Raw genomic sequence first — 19,420 nt, forward strand, 5'->3', positions numbered from 1 at the left:
TCCTCCCTCCTCAAAAAGCCCTATAAACAATTAAACCGTTTAGGTCATAGTTTAGTTTTTTTAAATTACTCTTTATTTTTGGTAACCTTTTTGATATTCTCATTTTTAGTTAATATTGGAATCAATCTTAAAAGTAATATTTTTTCCTGGTATGTTTTTTTTCCATACAACTCAGGGTGACTAAGAAATTATGAGTCATGTTTTGCCTAATAAACATACAGTTGCTGAGAAGATACCTCAATCATCAAAAAAGATCAAAATCTATTTAGTTATACTTTTATACATTTCTAATGAAAAAATTTTTAAAAACGATTCATAAAAGCCTTTTGGCATATCTGTGTTTGCTCAGAGTGGAGCTGAATGTGAAATTAAATTCAAGTTGAGGACAGTCCAAAAATTTACCAAGAGAACACTCAAATTCACTGCTGAAAAAAAGATGTTCTTAGATGTTGACTACTGTGAGATGTGCTCAAAATTGAAAAAAAAATTAAATGTTTCATCAATTTAAATCACATAAATGTAAGAAAATCATATAATAAATAAAAGATCCTGTCACTTAAGATTGATTTCTTGTGTTTCTTAACACTGGTAGATTACTCAAGAGTTTGGTACTGTCAGAAATAACAAAGACCCTTCTTTTATCAATTATCCTTTCTTTTTATGATTATGCCTGATTAATTCTTATATAAATAAAATGCATCTAACTGACTCAGATGTTTACAGGAATCTTGTTCCCCTAAGAACTTTCAAATATTAAAATAAAAAAATTTTGATCAATTCTTGTATAAATTTTGAATAAAGAAGTAATATTCCAGGATGTTTATTATAAAGATGGTTCAATAGAACAAATATACCCTGAATATGGAAACAATGAAAGGCCTTTTAATTTGCTATATTCAGTCTCACCTTTACTGAAATACTGGCAACTTCTTTTTTTGTGACATCTGCCCTCATGTTTACTTCTTGAAAGATTTTTTCCCAAAGGTAGACTTGTGGCTTGGGGTGAAATGAACTGGCTAACAGGCTTGGCTGAACAGTGATGCCAACCCAAATAGATAAAACCTGTGAATTCCCCCCAACCCATAAGCCCTTATCTAGTGTGAATGGAATGCAGTAGTTATTAATGGTGTACTTTGAAGCCTGTTGCCCTGAGGGCACTGATTCAAATCCCGCCTCAACAAGGTAAGTCTTGGAAAAATGTTGCAGACTGAGGGCTGTGCAGTCAATTATGTGAAATGAGTTGGTGGTTTGAGTCAAGAGCTCAGTTGACCAGGGTCCAACTCACAAAAACCACCAATACAATTTAAACCCTTTTTGGCAGTATCTTCAAGAGAGTGACTTAATGCCAAGTAGCTGAGTGGTCATCCTCTACACTAATATTTCTTGTGGGGTTCACATAAGAAAACTTGCTTCTTGGCTAACTCTAAGGTCCCTGCTCAGAAAAAAATGAAACTGCTCACTTCCACAATGTCAAGTGTGAGAAGAGCTTAATTAAACCTAAGATGTTTTATAAAGCAACTCCTTGGCCTCCTTGTAGATATTGGTACCAGTAGGCTTTAGACAGAGCTCAATTTTACACAACTGTATAATACTTTGGTTTTTATAGACTATCAGATATTGGGGGTGGGTGGATCAAACAAAACTACAGGTATCTAGATAGGCAGAAATCTAGTATTGAAACAATAATGAGAAAGAATTAACCTGTTTTTGGGTGGGTCATTTTGAATTTTAGAATTAGATGTTTGAAATGAAAATAAAGAAACCAACATTTAGTATTCACAAGTCTACAAGGGAGTTATTTTATTTTACAGAGGAAGAGTATAATTACATTTGACTAATATCATATGAAATAGAGAACTAATTCTAGAAATAGGTTTTTAAAATGTTCATATTAAGCATACTTCCTCAAACCACCCTTTTTTCCTTTTTCCTTACTCTCCAATTAAAAATAAAGTTTTCATAACCCCCGCCCCCCCCAAAAAAAGAAACCCAAATATAAACATTTAAACCATTTAGGTCATAGTTCATTTGGCCCAGAGTTCGTTGGATGCCAGCCCATAGGCATTCTGCCAAAACTGTAAGGCTGTACCTGGGCTGACACTTGCCACCAGGAGGTTTCAGTTATATCCTGAGATCAGATCACATTTTATTCCTGGAAATAGAAGAAGAAAATCATACTTAAACTGCTATTATGGGCCAAAGCAAACTGAGTTTTCTACAATCTGAAAAACTCTCTTTCCCCCTAGGGCCTATCTTGGTGAAGGTAGATGGGCCCACCCAGATGAGGAAGGTGAGGCCTCAGGCTTACCTGGTGTGGGCAGGACATCAGCGACACAGAAATGGCAGCACCTGCTATAGGCTGGAACAGGGATGACTGGCACAGTATAGATATGGTAGAGTCAGGTCAGGTATGGAGTGGTAACTGCTTGACCTAAAACCTTTACATCTTTAAAAGGCCTCTCAGATAATAGCATCACTCACATCACACACACACACACAGACACACACCCTGTTTGGTTTGTTTTCCTGTCATCTTAATTTTCATCCATTCTAAATTCCCAGTATCTTTCTGTAGCTACTTTGACTCTAGCATCCTAAGACAGGAACAATGTGTATGCTTCCTTCTTCCTTGTAAATAGTGCCATTTTCCTCAGGAATTGTAACACATCTATTAATACAGTCAGTGGATCCTAACGAGTTAATGCACATCCCTTTCACATATTGCCTTCTTTACCTCAGGATTACTGCCTTAATCCAGAAGCATAATTCAAATGATAATGTCAGTAAAATAAGGAATCATTTAAAGAGTAAGGAGAAGGGTGTATATCAGTAAGAGTCCCAATGGGAAATAGAAGGCATGCTTGAATGAACAATAATTTGAGGAAGATTTATACAAATGGACTATTTAGAAAGGTGTAGGTGGAGTGGAGGATAACCACAAGGCAGAGGGAAGTAACCTGGGGTTAGTAATCTGTTACTTACTCTTGAAGGGATGAGGAGAAAGAGCTGTTACCATTACAAGGAGTGGGCCCTAGACAGAAAGCTGCCCTGACAGGATTAGTTGCCTTTAGCTGCCCGTGGTGGTGACCTTGCAGAGAGGGAGACAGGAGATTCAGCATCTCCCCTCATCTTTGTTCTACCCATTTCCTCCTTGGGTTCCTCATGGGTGAACTCAACTGGAAGCTACTGGATTAGGGACTATATATAATACAGAGTGGAGAAGAACAGAATGTGAATCTGGAGGGGCAAACAGAAGGTAGCTAGTACTTGGACATTTGCCAAGAGGTAGGAATTTTGACAGAACATTTTAAGTGATGTGGTGTAGGTTTTCTGCCAATTTCTTTTATCCTAGAATCTAGCCCCAATGTCACAGATTTTGGAAAGTGAAATTATGACTATAAAACTTAACGACATCATGTGCGCCTGAGTGGCTCAGTAGGTTAAGTATCCTACTTCGGCTCAGGTCATGATCTCATAGTTTGTGAGTTCAAGTCCCGTGTCGGGCTCTGTGCTGACAGCTTGGAGACTGGAGCCTGCTTTGGATTCTGTGTCTCGCTATCTCTCTGCTCCTCCCCTGTTCACGCTCTGTTTCTCTCTCTCTTTCTCTTGTTCGCTTGCTCTCTCAAAAATAAATAAACATTAAAAAAAGACAAAAAAACTTTCCGACATTTTTGAAGGCCATTAACACAAAAAGCTATTAGATAGTTTGTGACTTACCTGAATTTCCCTTTACTCTCTTTCTCTCTTTTAGCTTCTCCCTGTTCCCTGATGCTCCTTTGAAGAATTGGCCAAATAAAGTAGAAAGTGACATCAAATTATTTTTGCTAATGTAGCCAGTCATTAAAAACCTTGAAAAACTCCGGTGGGAAAAGACACATAGAAAAGGGAGGGGGGTAGTGTATATAGTCAAAAATTAACCAAATAACTTCATTTGTCTATGTAAACACCACTTACTGAACATCTACCATTTGCACGAAACTGCACTAGGTTTAATTTACATGTAAAGAATTGGTGGCCAGTGTCCCTGACCTCAAAGAATTTATAGTTTGATTATGTGAAGGTGTGACGATAGGCAAATGGACATGTGGTTCAAAGAAGTGAAACAATTGTCATATAGTTTTAACTGCAAATAGTGAATGAAAATGCTGGAAGGTAAGCAGAAGGGGATCCGGGTCCTTGACACATTCCTTCACACTGGGTCCAAGTCCAGGGAGGTTTCTAGAAGGAAGCGATGTCTGAAGTGAATTTCTAAGAATAAATAGAATTAATTAGGTGAAAGAATATAAAAACATTAAGAAGAAAAACCACTAGATGTGACAGGAAAGAGGTGTGAGGAGAGACTGTCAATTTGAAGATGGTAAGGTTAGAATGAAGGCTCTAAAGGATTGGATGGGGGTATGAGACTGTTGATAGATCAGATTAGGGAGGCAGGTAAGAACAAATTTACTGAGTCTTCCATGTCATGCCAAAGAGCTTGGTTTTTATGATAACAACAGGAAGCCTCTAAAGGATCCACAGAGGAAGTGATAGACGCAGATTTACATATTAATAGTTCACTCTGGCAGCTATGGTGAGATTGACTGGAATTCAGCAGAGATGAAGAGTTTCTGAATTGAGAAGCATAACAAGAGAGACAGGGGTGAAGGGAGAGAGTCAAGGGTATTGTACAGTTATAAGCATTTGGAATCACTATTGACTGAATGTCAGAAAACTTGGGTGATTCTGCCCTGTTTTCATATGCAACAAACAGATAGCTTGTGGTTCCATTCACTGAGGTGTAGGAGACAGAAAATGGGACAAGTGTGACAGGGATGGGGGATCAGTTTCAGATATTTAAGCTTGAGATGTCATTAGGACATCCAGGTGGAGGTGTAAGATCGTTAGACAGCTGGGTCTGCAGACAAGATTGGGGATATAGATCGCACAGTGGACTTTGTTTTTCATTGCTGTTCCCAAATGGCTGAAAGTTAACGTTTTCATAAGCCTGAAGTACATAATGCATCTTTTGGTGGTGGCGGATCCAGGCCAAGTACAATGTCCTATATTATAATTCTCTTTCATGAGAAATAGTTGTATTTATAAGAAGTGTGGATGAGGAGTCATGGGATGTGGTGGAGAAAAATGCAAATCGAATCTTCTTGGCTATTGGGACCAGGAATGAAAATAAAAGTCTAGAATATCATATTACTTTAAAGTTTTAGAAATTAAGGGAGTGTTTTAAAAAATAAATACACAAATATAAGATAATAATTGCATAGGTAAGAAAATAATGTTAGCCATTATAGACCAAGTATTGAATATGAGTCAGCACAAATGAGCAGTTGTTACCACAGAGAGCATAAGGCAGACAGTAAATTTTGGAATATGTATTCAGGAATGTAAGTCATGGTTAAAAGCCACATTAAGTACTAGATGAAGTTCAGAGAATTTGGCAAGCCTCCAAATGTAAAATGTACTGTTTTAGAAAACACAGAATGCTGTGATATATCAAAGGTAATATTTGAGGTTGAGTTTTGTGTATCATATTATATCAGTTAATATGTGCTGCTGATCTAGTTACCTACCTAGTAGCCTGCCTGTGAAATAAACTAATTCTAGAAGCTTTGCCACTGAAACAGACCAAATTTTACAGATGAAAGCTATGTCTCTTCCCATATATTTCCACCATGCATTTTAATTTTAGGTACCTTGCATTTATGAACTTTATGTGACTTATTTTAATACTTATTTTGAGTTAATGAGTGATCAACTTGGCATTAAAAGCTTACATTAATAATTAAGGGTGTATTGGATATAAACCAGCTAACACAAGTTCTTTCTAAAGAAAACCAGTTGCTTTTATTTTGCAAATATCCTTCACATTAACCCAATAGACCAGGCAGGCTTTAAGAGCAGTCTATTTCATAAAATGTCTGTTATTATTTTGGAAGGCTTTAAAATGCATATTATTAACCTAAGAGGCTCTACTGAGCACCCCTGAAATACTTTATATTGTTTCATCAAAACCTTTATATAGTAAAAATGTTCAACTAAATGTCAGAATTTTGTAGGCATGCCAAGTGGAAAACATTATTCTTTACCAACACTACTGTGGGGATTTTAGGGTGGGGAAACTCTTCAACATTTTTGATACTAAACTGAATAAAGCATGATGGGAATTTCCTAAGTTCTATCATATAATTTTATGGGTAACCCTATGACTAGGGTTGTCCATATGTGCAAACTAAGTTTCAAGAATTATTAGTTATAAAAGAGAAGGAAAAGATTGACTTCATCTTCTAAGTGATGTTAAATAGTTTTATAAGGTTTTAAGCCAATTATTTGGGCACCATATAAAAATAATAAATGAAAAAAAATAAATGTATGTTGCACATCCATATCCACACTCACATATTTCAAAGAAATATATGTCCACATGTCTTCATTCTGTTGAAGCTGTGTCCAACTGTTAAATGACACCAGGCCAAGGTTTTAAAATCCATGTGTTACGCAGAAATTTCTATGATAATGATATTTCCATATTTCATTGATTTTTAACAGTTACTCATTGAAAATGAATTTATGTATTTGGTGTTATTTACCACAGATCAAAGGTTGGCCAGCATATGTACCTGCTTTGGTGATAATGAGTTTAGAGCTAAGAGAATAGAGAGAGTTATGAACATTTCAAAAAAAGAGGACACCTCAGTAATAGGCAAAGAAAAATGGCATGAAAAAACATCATTTAGCTGCATGATAAAATATAACATACTCGTTTTTTCCTTCCAAGCCCTGCTTAATTTCTGGCTGTTAAAAACTTAGATATAATTAGTCTTTAGAACATCCATTTCAAAAGATCTCTAATACTTACTTTGTAAGGTTGTTAGTTATTTCATAATAATTTCTCTGTTTTAAAGCACCATCAATAGTGTTGTATAATAATTACTGACAGTGACTTTGATTTATGAACATGACTGATAGTTGATTTATATATTTGTATACAATCTTCCAAGTATACATTTTGTGTACCTGCTTGTGATTTTGCAGGGATTGGCTCTTCTCTTTCCCTACCCTTTCCTCTTCCAAAATTTACTTTGCTCTTTCTCTCAACTTCATTCTCCTTCTCTTCCTCTCTGTATCTCTCTCTCCTTCTCTCTCTCTCTCTCTCTCTTATTATTATCATTTAAAAATTTTTTTTGGCTAGAGTTGTTCCAAATCTTTACTCATGCTTAGGAACAAAACAGATAATGTCCTGCTGAAAGTGAACAGGGGAAGAAAATACAACACTTGATTTGATACATATTAAATAATGCCAGTTACTTACTTCCTGTGGTTTCCTGAATGTAAAGCTTATAGCTAATAATTACAGATTGAGGAATGATGGGATGTAGCCAATGCATACACAGACAGCTGTGACTCCTGCCATGTGAACTCTGTGGTCCCTCAGTCAGCTCTCCCAGGATTTGGGCATCTCAGCAGATGCCTGGTTGGTTGATCTAAAGTAACTGATTCAGTTCCAGTCAGGCATCTATCTGGTGGTAATATGTGGGTAAATAGCTGCCTAGTTGGGGAACTCCCTCAAGGCAAACTCATGAAGGTAAACAACACTCAGTAACAATAAGAAATAACATTCCGATAGCATGGTATAATTGGCAAACACTTTTATTTTGATGATCTTTATCATAGTCTTTTGAGATTATTATTACCTTCTCCATCTTGTAGATGAGTGAGAATGAATCTCTGAGGTCACAACCATACCGAGGTCACTCACCTGCCTAAGCTTCAGCCGCTCATCCATCATAAAGAGTATTTTCCATGGATTTTAAGGAAATGAAAACTTGTTCTTAGGTGAAAAAATGATTTTATTAGAATAAGATAAAAGAAAAGACATCAGTGCAACTACATGGATGGAACTGGAGGGTATTATGCTAAGCAAAATTAGTCAGAGAAAGATAAATATACGACTTCACTCATATGAGGACTTAAAGACACAGAAAAGATGAACACAAAGGAAGCAAAAATAATATAAAAACAGGGAGGGGGACAAAACATAAGAGACTCTTAAATGTAGAGAGCAAACATAGGGTTACTGGAGGGGTTGTGGGAGGGAGGATGGGCTAAATGGGTAAGGGGCATTAAGGAATGTACTCCTGAAATCATTGTTGCACTATATGATAACTATCTTGAATGTAAATTTTAAAAAAATTTAAAACGACCTCAATGTTTACTTAAAAAAAGAGAAAAAACAAAGCAACCTTCACATCTGTCTGGAACATCACTAATCTGAGGTAAAAGGAAAGCAAGCACACAAAAGCTGTCTTACTCACAGGCAGTTCGATCTGAGAAGGCATCACTGCTCCCCCACAAGTCTCCCAGAGGAAAGGGACTGTTGCGTGTTAAATTTTGGAGTAGAGAGGAGAGCACTTAATGGGGTTTTAATAAGTGATTTTTCATTTCACATGCATCCTATGTGTGTAATCCTTTGGTGTAATGTTAGGCAAATGCTGGCACCTGTAGTAATGCTTTTAATGTCTTTAGTTTGCTTAATTAATTTCCTCTCTATGTATGTTCATGTGACATCAAAAATATCCAAGTGGAAAATGAAAATATAGGCCAGAGACCCAGATATTCCTAAATATGCAGATATTTGGAATGATATACACCTGTTTTGAGCAGGTTTCTATGCAGATGATGCTTGAAGCCTATGTTACCTACCACCTGTGGTCCAATTTCAAGTTATATCAGTATGTTGTTACTTCTCAAATATACTGAAATATTATATTATAGAGGGAAAGCAGTGTCAGATTCCGTGTCAATATTCTTCTATGCAGTAAATGGTTTAACTTAAATGAATATATATGCATATATATTTTTCCCATAAGACTTAATAAAGGTGTTTTAATTTAAACTGAAAAAAGTCCTTGGGTTTAAATATTTTTGTGTTTTCTGATTGGTCTTTATAAGCACAATGTTACTCATTATTGATAGAGACAGAATATTCTAATGAATGATGAAATTTTTACTCTCCATTTAAATATCTTATTAATACTTAACAAAACATCATTGTTCTGTTTCACATAGAAACTGCACGTTTATTTTGTTTGAAAAATGGGGAAATAAACTCCTGTTTCGGTCTTCTCTTTGTTGTTCTAGCTGTGTGTCATTGACACTGGCGTGACTTGTCATGGGAAGGTGTAATGAGGCAAGACTGGGATTGTAACAATTATTAACCTGCAAGTATGCTATTGCAAAGTAAATGTAAGCTATCGTGACACTTCTAAGTATCTCAGGAAATAGTACTCTCATCTGAATTACTCATTTTATCAATTTGATATATATATGGGAGAAATTAATAACTTTTAAATATAAAGAGGGACCAAATGTCATTAATTGGGCATTTCACATAGGCTGATATATTCGACTCCCTTAACTACCCCCCCACCCGCCCCCCGACTGCCCATCTCTTTGGTGGTAATTTATTTAGCTGGGAAAGCTTGGGTTCAGTACAGCATCTGGTTTTCAGTGATATCCTGCTGGTCTTATCCAATTTTCCAGCTGGGAGCATGAGGCACAGGGAGGTCGAATGACTTGCCTAAAGGTCACCTGGTAGCTCAACTGGGATTATAACTCAGAATCTTTCTGATTTTCCCATCCTTTGCTCACTGGACCACAAAACTCCCTTGATCCCATCTTCTCAAGCTTGCCTGAGCAGGAAGTAATGTTTAGGCCTAGAAAAAAAAATCCCAAATTAAATACTGGCCACTGTCATCTTCTTAAAAAAGTGTGTTAAACTTCTATTGCTATGACTCTAAGGGAATATCTTGTTTCCTTGAAATCATTTCGATCTAAGGTAGTGTAGTGTCTTTCCAGGTGGTCACCTTTGGAAGATCTGTATCTATTGCTCAGATGCTGCTTTTGGTCAAAATGCTTGAGCATGCCAATGACTTGATGCTTGTGGCAGAAGAATACAATTACTTGGATGTGTACTGGGCCTTGCTCATTATACTTAGGCATATGGTACTTGATTATGAAATTCAAAGAAACCGCCTGGCTTATCTCCTATCTTAGAATGTGGTTTACCATTGCCTCAGCTTGGAAATCCTCCCCACAACTCATCATTCAAAAAATGTTTAAAATATTTTATTTATTTTTGAGAGAGAGAGACAGAGTGTGAGCAGGGGAAGGGGCAGAGAGAGAGAGGGAGACACAGAATCTGAAGCAGGCTCCAGGCTCTGAGCTGTCAGCACAGAGCCCAACGTGGGGCTTGAACTCACAGACCATGAGATCATGACCTGAGATGAAGTTGGATGCTTAACCGACTGAGCCACCCAAGCACCCCTCCACAATTCATCATTCAGATCTTAGTGGAAATATTGCCTTCTCAGAGAGCCCTGTTCTAACCTTCTAATGTGATGTCTTTATCTGATGTCCCATATTTTTCTTCATTACATGTATGGCCGTTTAAAATTTTTGTTAAATTTTTTTATTCTTTATGTCCTTACCCAGAACTTAGGCCTCTAATGTGTGCTATTCACAGCATATATTAGACAATGTTTGATATGTAGAAGAGGTTCAATAAACATTTGTTGAAAGCATTAATTGTTATTCCTGATGAAAGAAGGGCTCTCTTTGCCTTTTTTTTTTATTATCAGTCAAGGAGTTTCAAAAGGGATGCCCATGGGGTAGTGAGGGCGAGTGGAGATGACCCTTAGTCAGCCAGCCAGATCAGGTGAATTAACCCTGAAGGTCAACAGGATGACTGATGACAGCTGTCCCTGTCAGATCACCCTCTCATCCATAGCTTCAACCTTGGAATTGCCCCCAGGCTTGGCTTGTGATTGGCAGAGGAAAAGCAGTCTTGTTATATTTATAGTCACACTTCATTTTTGATCTAAATTTGCACTGCCCACTTTCATCACCCATCCTATTTACACGATTGATACTTAATAATGTTTGGTCACTTCCAAAGTCCAAATCCATATTTGAAGACTGATTAATATACAGAATATTTAAAAAAATGTGACACCTGAAAAGGAATTGCCCAAGTTGCTTGTTTGGTTGTTTGCTTTTAATCAACAGACATATTATGCTGTAATATTTCATGGGGGGGATTTAAATAAATAAGGCTTGCAGAAGGGTTTAAGGTAGTCAATGTTTTTAAGAATTCAGCCAAATAATTTTCCAGATTTGCTTGATAGTCACTTTCATAACTTTTGACAGGAAATGAAACTAACTGTATGGTAAACAAATTCCTGTTGCTGGTGTCTGTATGCATAAGCTGCTCTGAATTTATAACCTAGTGGTCTGTTCATCATTTTATAGATAAGGAGACAGGAGAACAGGGTGACTTTCTCAAGAGGGACTTCTTAGTTATTCTGGCATCCCAGTAGGTGTTTAGCTGCAAGTATTACGGAATAAGGGCTCAAGCACCTGCTTTTCCTTTTCTACTTCTCTTTGGAAGTGACTTCTGTAGGATCTAGACAATTTGTGAGCCAGATTTTGCAAAATTCTAGAAAGTGACTTAGTTTCTGTGTGACTGTGTTGGAGAACTTGGATGATAATGATCTCAGGCAGTGAGAAGTTTCCATTTCATTTGACAAGAGGGAGCTCTGGAGATATTTTGTGTTTAATGTGTGAGGGGGTAGTTTGCAGGGTAAAACAAAACACCTGTGTTACCATCCTTTAGAATTTTTGTTGCACTTATAAAACTACTGCTGCATTTCCTTGATTCAGTATGAACCTTCTGGACATTGTGGCTAAGAGATGTCTAGTTCAGAGATATAAATAAGCAGTTGTTACTATTACATTAACTTCTGAACTCCTCCGACAATTTAAAACTACCTGTATGACTGAAGTTGAGATTCAAATTCATTTTATTAGTAAAAGGAAGCATTAATAAACTACTAGAACTGCATAAACTTTGAAGTGGACTTTTTTCTTGATCTGCATATGTCAGGACAGGCACCTTAAAGATTCTTGCATTATTTGACATGGTCCCCCAGACAGACTGTACCCCTTTGTTCTGAAAAAATGTGGGGCAGAATTCATCGGCTTCTCGAATGGTCCAGTAGTTATCTTGGCTTTCCAACAATCATTTTGTTTTTACCATTGAGGAAGGATTAGATTGTACTCACACTTTTTTTTTCTGGAAAACTCAAAAGTCTGTCATTGATAGGATTGGTATTAAGAAAACAGGATATACCATTAAAGCATTTCTTTGTTTCGAGCCAACAGAAATTTGATCTTTTCTTCTTTTTCACAACTGATATTAAAGCACCTCCCGATGTTCCAGGGCCCGAGAGAGTCATAAAATTTGGGTCATTAAACTGATGATGGGAAACCTATCAAGGGATTGTTTCAAAACAGATGCATGCCCATATTCAGAAAATAAGCCCCAGACACAATTCAAACAGAACACACTGATGAGTATAGTATATCCACAAAGGAAGGAAATAGATTTCTTGACACTCTTTTTTTCTAGTATCATCACTTGGATTTCACACTTTGTCACTTCTTTCTCAGAAATGAGCCTTTGTGATCCCTCAATCTTTTCATAAGAATTATCTTTGGAGAAGGAATGAAAAAGTTATCATATAGTTGATAACTATATTTTTCTCCCATTCAGATAAATGATTCTGTGACCCAGTTGCCTATTATTAATGCTAACATTAGGACTCTCAAGATGAGAGTTTATGAATAGAGCTACTCAATGACAGCCAAGTTGAACCACCAAGTACATGTACTCAACTCCTGATTGATGTTATTTTGAAACACATTGTCTGTGTGACATCATGGAAAATATTTCATTTTCATTGCTTTTAAGAATAAAGAGTCTGATACATGGGAAATATTTTACACTATCTTTTCCTTTTTCCCTGTGAAGGAATGTTTTACAGTTATATGAATTTATGAAGAATAATCAGGGGGTGTGACTAAAAGAAAAAATAAGAAAAAATGAAATTCCTACTGGTCTAATTCCTAATTCACTTTTTCATTCATTCTACAATATTTATGGATTGTCTACTGTGTGCAATAGTGCAATATAGGCTGTTATATAACTTAGATACCAAGTGGTAGATACAGCGCTTTGAAGATGCCATTCTCTTTTGAAAGCAGAACTAGCAACAGTTATGGTATAGTTATATCTAAAATTTTAGTTTACAGTGGGCCCAATTCCAGTCCCAAACTAGGCATCTCATGAAACAGAGTGGCCCCTAACAGCAATGATCTCTTCCAGCAAGGAAGAAGGTGCAGATTTTTAAGTGCCAAAATGTCTATGAAAAATGATACTTGATACTTCTTTCCCCAAATTCCAATGTAGAAAGAGTACAGGGGAATATAAATTGGCCACACAACTTTATCTATTTCTACAGGCAAAAAAAAAAAATTCTGGACAGAGGTCCTGTACTTTTTTGATATCTTGAAATGTCGAGAGATGAGAGAGAGAGAGAGGGAGGGAGGGAGGGAGGGAGGGAGGGAGACATCTGAAGGGGGTAGAAAAGGGAGTGAGTAGGAGAGAAACTCAAACATTAATGGGGAATAGAATTTCTTTTGCACTGGTCACAATACATATGTTTGTTAAAAAGCAAGAGGCGGGGAAGACATGCATGCCTGATGTTGAAGAAAAGCCTGTTTGTGCTTCATACACTAGAGAAATTGTTCAGGAACAGTTCATCCATGTGAAAATATGACCCATGTCATTTTGCCAGGGTCGTTAAGACACTGAGCTGCTGAGTAAGGCCTGATTGGGTAAATTCAAGATCCTGGGGGAGCACATACTTCCTCGTGCTCAGTTTTTCTAAGATGTAAAAAAAAAAAATGTCAGTGGAAATAAGGTTATGGAGTGCCACTTGCGTGGGCGAGACAGGGTCTCCATAGGGTGGGAACCAGCTGGATCTCAGACATGGCCCATTCTTTTAGATTCTTCCCCATTTTCTTAGTGGGCAAAATGAAAAACAGAGAATAAATGCCCTGCACTAGTAGCCAGAAGAGAACAGTGGTATTTAGAGACAGGGAAGAGAGAAAGGGTACAAATCATTTTTGAAATGAATTTCCCATTCTCTTTTGACTGTTATTATATTCACGTTTTACAAACTCCTAAAATGACTGGAGATAAAATTCATATCACTTGTTGCAAAAAAAATGGCTTTATAGAGGAACTTAGAGGATATGAAAGCTACATTTGAATGAATATTCAAAAGCTGGCAGGAAATATGGAATAATGGACAAAATCTTACCCTTTAAAATACTGGAAGAACTGTGAGTTTGAGGAGATCTTCCATGAACCAAAATAACTAATTGGAAAACAAAACCAAAAACCCTCGTCATTTAGGTGTTTTGGTTTTAACTGGGCTAGGACAAATAACCACTGGTTCAAACTCAATGTTAATTTTTTAAAAATTGATAATTCTGATTATGCTGGCTTATTTCCAGCATCCCAGCCTCTTTTATTCAACAAAGTGATAGAACAATCACATAATTCAGTCAACAAAGAGCAAAATCTTATTAATGTACAGTGGACCAGGCCTTTAATCTCTCTGGGCCTCATTTTCCTTATCTGTAAATTAATGGATTGAAATTAGCCAAATTTTAAATTTTGTTCTCTGAATTGTATAATTATTTGCTAGCTTGTATATCTCATTAAAGGGATTTTATCATTTGGATACAAGTCTTGAAACTATTTGTATTTCTAGAAAAACACAATACAACAGTACCATTATGGGCTTTCTGCAATATCATTTGAATATGTAAGAAGAAAAATTCTTGGGTTTCTCCTTAATAGCTGCAAACTATATTTAAGGAATGTTTGGCATTTTAATTTAATAGGCAGTTAACTTTTTATCAATAAAGGAGTTGGGCAGGGTGGAGCTTACAATGAACCGAAGTGGACCATTCAGTTTTAGTGAGACAGGTTTCAAAATCTTCCCTAAATTAAGGGCAGAGGATTTATTTTATCGTACCCCTTAGAAAGAGATATGTCTTTCTGTCTTTTTACTTTAAGGATCTGTGAGCATGTTTCAAGCTTCCTTAGATTAAACAGCTTTAGAACTGCTAGTTATAAAAGTGGTTTTTTTTTTTTTTTTGTATTATTTTTCCCAAAGAACAAACTGGTTTTCAAATCGAATTGGCAGGTACTTAAAGAAACCTGGACTCTGAGTGAAGGAGTGGAAACATGAAACCCTTGTAAAGATTTAACCGCCATTAAGAAATTTCTTTTGAAACACTCATCTCAGCCCACTGATATAATGTCATAAAATAACTGCCATTCCCACCTTTTATAGGAGCAACTCTTGGATTAGTCAGAGCTGCTGGATTGTAATGAGGAAACATGTGTTAAAAAAAATGAATTAAAGGAAAAGATGACCTTCAGGTTACTCTGGTTGTTGATGGGGTCAGGGGAAGGAAGGTTCAAAACCTAGTGGGAGAGAGGTCAGTCTGATGCTGGATGCGAAAGTTCACAAGTCTGCATTATAAATAATATATGTAGGAAATGAGTGTTTACTCCTCTCTAATGTTAGCAAACTGGAAGGATAAGATGGTTTCCTTTTGACGCGAAAAAGATCTAAATGTGAAATGCTATTTTAAACAATGAACAGCTGTTTCATCTTGAACTAAAAAGAACAAAGAAAACACCCTCAGGTCCACATAGGATATATTGTGGTTTCCCGTGTGTGTGTGTGTGTGTGTGTGTGTGTGTCTGTGTGTCTGTGTGTGTGTTCCCTCCTCTCTTTTTGCTTAGGATAATTGAAATGTCATTTTATCTTGGGATATTTTCTTTATTCACCAGGGACATGGAAAGTTAAAATATTGGAGAATTTCCTTTTCATCATTTTGAACATAAACAACTTTTCATTGCTTTAATATGAAGTGTTTTCTTTGTTAATCCAACAGAGATTAATGCCTGGAATGCTAAATTGTATGCTTAAGGGAAAAATCATGATGGTCCATGGGTAATATATTTTAGGCAAGACTAAAGCAATAGAGTGGCATTATATCATAGCCTAAGAGCTTTTTCTTGCTCTTGAGAACAGCTGGAAACATAAAAGGTAGCCTGAATCACCAATGTAAGAGATTTCAATTATCCAATTAATGCCTGGGAATCCTAGAATTGCATTTACAGGAAAGAGTTTAAGCATCTATGTTTAGATGATTCAGAAAATGATTTCTGATCTTCAGAGCAAGCTTCTTGATAATTAAAACACCTCTTAGATTGATATGAAAAGATCTATGTCTTTAAAAATTTGCATTAATAAATAAAATCATTTGTCTTGGTTTGGATTTTGTACTGGAAAGTGCTGCAGCTGAATGCATAGAACAAAATTCTGACTATTCAATAAGCTGCAGGTTTATTTACTTCATAATTCTCCATAGACATTTATATCTACATTCTCGATTCTAATTTTTGGGACTATGAGGCATTACAATAAATTCTCTTCTCCCAGATAAGAAACACATACATGCATGTATGTGCATGAACATGAACTATGGTTCATTTTACCTGGAAAACTGTTCCATGAACCTGGCACATAAGATTGTGGCTTTTTTGGAAAGAATAGTTTCATTTAGCTCTTTTTGGTTATATAGTTACATAAAGTATGTCTGCTGTTTCATACTAGTTTCTAGAAATCCTTTTAACTCATGAGGCATAGTTTTAGTCAACTTTTCCTGGGGCTTAATTTCTTCTAATTCTATATTTGAAATAAAACACGAGTTTCTTTAAATTAAAAACAGGAAATTCTAAGCCAGAAACTATTTCTCTTCCTTCAGATATAGATCTTGGGGATAATAGTATCTTGTAAAACTTAAAAAAAAAAAATCTGTGAGATCTTTTTTAAATCCAGACCTGGTTATATAGCACATTAATAAATTGTCCTGTCAACCTCCAGGACATGGGTTCAACTCCAATTGGTTTAATGGCCACAAATGTTTCCTTAGAAGAATTCCGGATTTCTGGATGGAGGAAGGAATGTCAGGGATTCTCAGGGCAGGCTTGAGAACCCCCCCTCAGAAGGTGGTCTTGGGAGGTAATCACACCCTGCTGATAGGATTTGGCAGTTAAAATAGATGGAGGTCAGCCTGTCATTTTGTCTATTTAAATAAGTCACTTGTGATTAAGGATAAGCAGCAAGTTTTCTTTTCTTTCTAACTTTTGGGTCCTTGCAAGCTCTGATCTGTTTCTCTGATGTTTCTCTCCTTGAGTATTTCTCTCTCATTTTCTCTTGCCTTTAAATGGAAAAAAGTTCATGTTTTTCTGTCTTTCCTTTTTGGAGCTATGGATGGGGGACATTTTATCACTTGATTCCATTCGAAGTACAAGAAATTGCCATTCCAGAACTCTTACTACATACCAGATATTTTGTGACATCTAGAGAGAATCTAAACTTAAGACAGGAGTGTTTGCTCTTTCTTTGTTAATAAAAGTCACTAGAATCTGTGTTATGTAACAGAGTTCATGATAATTTCTCCATCTGCAGAGGTACTTTGGTAGGTTAACTTATTTTCTTCATTTGAAAAAATTAATTGATGTCTGTAATTTTATACAAATCTCCATGAGGGCTGCATTTGCTTCCTTGGTGATAAAATAGCACGTCCTTGTGAGATCATGTACTTTTTTAGTAAAAGTGTATTGGGTGTTACCTAACATAGAATCAATGATACACAAATATTTGCATCTGCCAACTTATTTGGCAAATTCTTTGCTGAATGTTATTCTGAAATAATGTTTCTCCTTCTTAGAGGCTTTCATTGGAAGATCTTCTACCTCCACATGTCTAGTTAATACTCTTCCTCCTGCCCTCAGCATTACAGAGGCAGGCCTTGCAAAGGGGCCATACTTCATTGAGTGAAAGTGGACCAGACACAAACCCACCTATCTCTTGGGCGTTCTCTCAAACCCCCTATCCATCATGTTCTTTGATCATTTCTGAAGTATCTGCTTTTATGCAGGATTAATTTGATGGTATTCACCATAGCTGCATCACATATTTCTTTCTGCCCTGGGGCAAGAACCTCAGGCTTCTCAAAACACGCATTGCCTGGAAGCGCCAGTGGGTTACAAATCATGGCCAACCGTTAGCCGATGGCAAACAAGAGCTAATGCACCCCAAAGGCAGGTAATTCTGAAGGTCATTCTACAGGGCTCTTCAACATTTCCTAGTGGTGATGAGCCCAGGTGGTCTGAGTGATGATCTGTGCACTGTGTATTGAAGCTTCCCAGTCTTCAGCTTGGTATCATTTCTCCAAATAAACTATTTTCTCTCAGGCTCTGCTTTCTAGAGAAACCTAACCTAAAATAACACAACACAGTGTAAAACAAAGCAAGAGCTAGATCTCTCTTCTGGTATCACTTGCTGCCTCATATCATAGTTATTTAGGTATAGTTCTCTCTCTCCTAAGAAACAGTTTGCTTTTTAAAGTTGTAGCAGGTATGGTCAGCCCTTCTTTTGTGTCAAGCTCTCAGCCAGAGCTGAGGATAAAACATTGGAAGACAAGATGCCACTCCAAGGAAAGAACCTGAAGTCTAGTGTTTACCCTCTGGAGCTGTCACCAGAGAAGCATAGCAAATTGTTTTTTAAAATAGCCAAATGATGTTTCTTAAATTCATATAGAATTTCTTTGATTAAAGACGTTTATGCCTGTGTTAGTTACAGGACACAACCTTTTACATAAAAAATCTGAGTGCTGTGGGAATCAAATAGGAAGCCTGGAGATATATACATCAGAGAAGGTGTTCTCTAAGAGATCTTTTGAGTGAGATTTAGCAAGGGCTGAAAGGCCTGGGGTGAAAGAAAGGAGAAAAGCATTCCATGAATAGAGAATGGGAAGAGAGAGGGAGAATTTGGGGGTTCCGGAGCATGAATAGGTAACTGTGGACACAGAGAGCAGCTTTTACCTGCAGAAATAAACATTCTGTGAAGGTTCCATAGGTGTTCCTATCACTTAAATTTCCTATCCTCACATAAAATTTGGGGATTGAATTGAGAAATTTTCATATTGCTTCTAGAAGTCAGAGGTTCATACCACACAGTGTATTAAAGATCCCTTCAGAAATACTGCTGTCTATAAAAAATAACACCCCCACCCCCAAAAAACACCCCACAAGTTTGTAGAACTGAGCTTTTTCCAAATTGTGTCTATGAAATGTTTTGCCCCAGGACACTGTTCAATCATCTTGCATCTTGCATAGACTGGATCTTTGGAAATTCTTGGGAAATGAAGCTGATAGGAGTGGGGGTGACGTGTGGCATGGTGGCAAATCTTGCATACTAGATAGGTGCATTTGGATTTGCTATGTCAAACAGTAGATGCTACCGTGTCCTTCTTGGAGACAGGAAGAGGGTTTCTTATAAGATCATTTAGCACCCCAAAGTCACATTTCCAACCTCATATTGGCGTTATCATCATGTTGATACGTTAGTTTTATGTCCATTGTTGGAAAGGC

Source organism: Leopardus geoffroyi, chromosome A3 (assembly GCF_018350155.1).
Source record: "Leopardus geoffroyi isolate Oge1 chromosome A3, O.geoffroyi_Oge1_pat1.0, whole genome shotgun sequence".
NCBI classification, from domain to species: domain Eukaryota; kingdom Metazoa; phylum Chordata; class Mammalia; order Carnivora; family Felidae; genus Leopardus; species Leopardus geoffroyi.